The sequence below is a fragment of the Pinus tabuliformis genome, chromosome X, assembly GCF_031772625.1.
Source record: "Pinus tabuliformis cultivar Carrire ecotype Pingquan chromosome X, CPIR1, whole genome shotgun sequence".
NCBI lineage: Eukaryota > Viridiplantae > Streptophyta > Pinopsida > Pinales > Pinaceae > Pinus > Pinus tabuliformis.
This window is the reverse complement of record NC_142308.1, coordinates 514,358,833-514,363,706: the sequence shown is the minus strand read 5'-3', so window position 1 is coordinate 514,363,706 and position 4,874 is coordinate 514,358,833.

The following is a 4,874-nucleotide window of genomic DNA, read 5'->3' as shown; positions in this document are numbered from 1 at the left end:
CTGCAGCCTTAGTTCTAGAACTATCCCGTTTGAAAGTGGAAACCAAAGAAAAGGTCATGGATTTTAACATCCAGTTCAACACCTTGTTCAACAGAATCCCTGCCACCGCTAGACCTACTAAGGAGGTGCTCATGGAATTCTACATCACTGCTCTCCCTGTCCATACTACGATGTGGGTCAAAAGGAGTAACACACAAACCTTACAAGGTACTATCGATGAAGCAGTAAAAGTTGAAAATGAAATGCTCAGTCTCACAGCATGCCACCCTACAACTGAAGAAAAGAAAGCCTCAAGCATCCAAGAAGAATAATGGGAGTGATAACAAGGGGGATGAAACCAAAGAAAAGGATACTATAGATGTAGAAGGTCTACATCGGATCATTAAGTTGACAAATAAAGTCATCAATATGAAAAGGAATTCTGGAGAAATACAAGCGGGAGTGGAGGAGAGTATAACAACAGAAAACCTTTAAAACCTTTTTATCGTAAGAAGGCAAAAGGTGGTCATGGTCCACTTGCACTACCTGCTTCACTCAATGAAGGAAATTTAAATATAGAAGAGTTGGCTCTTACCGAATCACTCCTTAACCAGGAAGAACCTATAGTCGAGCTAGAGCCAAAACAAGAAGATGAGGAAGAATATCAAGTAGAAGAGCCCTTGGAAGAAGAATCTCAAATCAATGTACTGTGGGATTTCTATACAAATGAGAGAATGATGATGACCAAGGAGACAATATGGCAGAGATCCACACTAATGAAATCCACACACGAAGCAAAGGGCCACTTGCTGGTGTGATGAAGCTTGTAGATCAGACCAAGAAAGATGTCCGCCTTGTGAAGACACCCACTCCCAAAGTTCCTGTTGAGAAGGGTAGAACTAGTGGTCAGTCCAAGAATTCCCTAATGGAAAACCATCCAAAGAAAGAAAATGCATCTTCCACTACATCGAAGGCGACTCAAAATGGTAAACTCCCACATAAGAATGTCAAAACCTGTATGTTTACTCTGCCCTATCCTATTTATAACATTGATTACAATATTGTGGATGATCTTAAGAAATCTAGGGCTAATATCACATACTTTGATTTGTTGAAATTAATGCAGCAAAGAGATTTTCTCTTGAAAGCTATGAATGAGAAAAACTGCAAAACTTCCACCACCCCAAGCAGCCAAACCCAGAAGTCAGTCTCCTAACCTGTTAGTACTCCTAGCTCAACCCAAAAGCCAGCAGCCATGGAAGCCACCCTATCAAAAATGAATTGAAAACCCCAAGATGTCAATGTAGCCACGATAGAAAGGAAATCAAAATCCACGACTCCCCCTTTCCTTATCACATTTGAAATCTTCAACATGAACGTGCACAATTGCTTGGTAGACTCAGGTGCCTCATCCATTGTGATGCCTTACGCTATTGCTAAAAGACTCCATACGATACTTGAGAAAATTGGGACTCGAATCATGCAATTAGACAGGACCAATGTGAAAGTAATTGGGGAATTGAAAGATGTATTGATCTAAATGGCTGCTAAACCACAATACACACAAGTCATTGATATAGTGGTAGTCGATATACCCGAGGCTTATGGAATGTTGCTTAGTAGGGATTGGTTACCAAAACTGAATGGATACTTCTCAACTAATTGGTCCCATCTCTTGCTGCCTCAGAAGGGGAAGGATGATATGCTGAGAGTTGATCGTGAAAGGTACATGAAGTATGTAGTGACGTAGCTAAACGATCCCAACGAACCTGAAATGTTTACCAACTCTATCCTTGGGAATTATACTTTCAACATTTGTGCCACAAAAACTTGTTTTTGAGAATTCCATGCAGAAAATGTTGAAGAAACTTTGACATACACACAGTTGGAAGCTCCCTCCCACAATCTAACTGATGAACTATCCTGTATTGTAGTAGATGATAGGACTAATTTCTTAGATAGTAGTTCAATTGATGTAACATTAGATTCTACATTTTGCACACTCTATTTTGATGGCTCTAACTTCCTAGAAGGTGCAGGTGTTGGGAGCATTCTCATTGACCCACAAGGGAACCAACACTTGATGGCCAGCTAGTTGGAGTTTGCATGCACCAACAATGCAGTGGAATATGTAGGCTTGCTGCAGGGCCTGAAGAAAGCCATCGATATGAAGGTAGAAAATCTTAAAGTTTTTGGTGACTCACAGATAATTGTAGATCAGGTAAGGAAAAGGATACATTGCAATTCACCACACCTGGTAAGGTACAAACATGATGTGGGAACTTAATTAACAGTTTTGATTCTTTTAATATCACATACATGCCTCGAGGGAAAAACCAAGATGTTGATCTGATGGCTAATATGGCTGCTAAACTTCTGCCTGATTTTAGATTGAAGAAAAATAAATGTCTGTTGAAATAATTTTCAGACCATCTGTGCCTGATAACATCTAAAAGTGGCAGGTGTTCGAAGATGACGGGCAAATCCTTGAGTTCATACACTACGAGAAGACATTCAAGAATGCAGTCATTGATGAAAAGGAGCACAACAAGCTTATGGATGAGAGGGAAGGTGAGGAAAAGGATCAGTCCAATGTGATTCCCAAGTCAGTTGTTAATATGGAGCATTTGTATAACTTGCATGATAAATTCAAGAAGCCAACTAGCTGCAAAACACATAGCTCATCCATGAAGTATGAATCAGTCAACCTTGTGACCAAAGAAGACCCAAAAAATGTCAACCTGAGCTTGGGGTGCTCTCCACAAGAAAATGTTGCATTTGTCAAGCTATTTAAAGAATACAAGAACATCTTTGTGTGGACATATGAAGACCTAAATACCTTCGATACCAGTGTTATGCAGCATGTAATCCCTTTGGAAAAGAAGGCCAGGCCCTACCAACAAAAGCTGCGTAAGATGCATCCAAGCCTAGAACCACTGGTGAAGCAAGAATTAAACAAAATGTTGGATGCTAAAATCATCTTTCCTGTCAGACACACACGCTGGTTAGCTAATCTTGTGCCATTGAGAAAGAAAAATGGAGACATCAGGTGTGTATTGACTTCAGAAACCTGAACAAAGCATCACAAAAGGATAACTATCATGTCCCTTCTATGGAGCACATTCTTCAGGGTAGACACAATAAAATTGCAGATATTCTATCTAGACCTATTATAAATGCATCCACTATACTTAAGCATAATTCAGTACTACATGAGAGCTACATTGAACAATATGCTCAAGATATGGATTTCAAAGATGTATATGCAACTTTAGGTCAAGTCAAACGAGTAGAAGAATTGGATTATCATGTTAAGGATCGACTCTTATATAATTGTGGGAAGCTATGCATTCCACAAACTGAAAGAGTAAAGATAATTCGAGAAGCACACACTTCTCTAATATCAGGTCACTTCGGGGTAAGTAAAACAGTTTCCCAGCTGCAGAGGTTTTTTTATTGGCCAAAAATGAATGATACAGTTTCTAGATATGTAAGAGGATGTACCATGTGTGCTAAAAGCAAGCCCAGTAAAAGAAATCTAGGCTTGTACACTCCACTGCCAATTCCTTCTCATCCTTGGGAAAGTGTTTCCATGGACTTTGTTGGAGGACTACCTAAATCTAGGAAAGGTCATGACTATTTATATGTTGTTGTGGATAGGTTCAGCAAAATGTGCATTTTGATACCTTGTAATAAGCAAATTACAGCTGAACAAACTGCAAATTTGTTCTTTCAGCATATATGGGTTCATTTTGGATTACCCACTTCCATTATATATGATCGAGACACCCAATTTGTTGGGAAGTTTTGGTCGAGTCTATGGGAACTAATGGACACCAAACTGAAGAAAAGCACAGCCTTTCATCCACAAACATATGGCCAAACAGAAGTGGTCAATAGGACAGTGATCCATTTTCTCAGAGGCTATTGCAGCAAGCATCCCAAACTTTGGGATGAACATTTTTGTTATGTGCAGCATGCTTACAACTGAGCAAAACATTCTTCTACACAGAGATCTCCTTTTGAGACCTGTTTCGGTTTCACACCAAGGTCTCCCTTGGATTTTGTCCTTGGTAAAGACATAGCAGTTGATGGACACAGTGATGTGGACAAGACAACCAAGTTCATTGAACAAATCCAAGAGATTCACCAGGAAGTACAGGAACCGCTGGAAAAGAGCCAAGCCAAATAAAAGGCAAGGCATGACAAGCATCGGATGGAGCATACTTTCCAAGTTAGTGATCAAGTCTGGCTGTATATCAGCAAGGAAAAATGCAAGGTGAAGGTATAACGTTAAAGCCAATAAGGTATGGAACATTCAAGATACTTGAGAAAATTGGTGAGAATGTTTTTTGCCTTGATTTACCAACTTACATGCACATCTACTTAGTCATTAATGTAGACAGCCTGAGACTATTTGAATTTTCATTAATTGATGATCCCAAAGAGCAGAGTCAACTGCCTTCTATTGATGATCTATTGCCTGAATATCCTAATGCATTGTAGGAAGACATAGTTCTGGACAGGAAGGTGAGGATGACGTGCCGGGGAGATGTTGAGTACCTCAGGATTGGACTCAAGGGTTCCATGCCAAGCAGCGCAAAATGGATAGAGATTGGACAAGTGAGAAGCTATACCCTCACTTAGTTGATGCTTGAAAACCAGCTTTTGGTGGTCCAAAATCTTTTTTAGTGGGAAGGTTGTGATCCGAATTGGATCCTTAAACATTCCCATGACTATTTCAAATTATTTCAGGCTTCAAAATCTTATGAATAACAAGCTTATCAGAAATGACCTCTGGACAATGGCAATTTGTGGCCAACACGGAACAACGAGGACCCTCATTCAAAGCGCACTGACCATTGGCCCATGGAGACCGCGCATGAACGTAAATT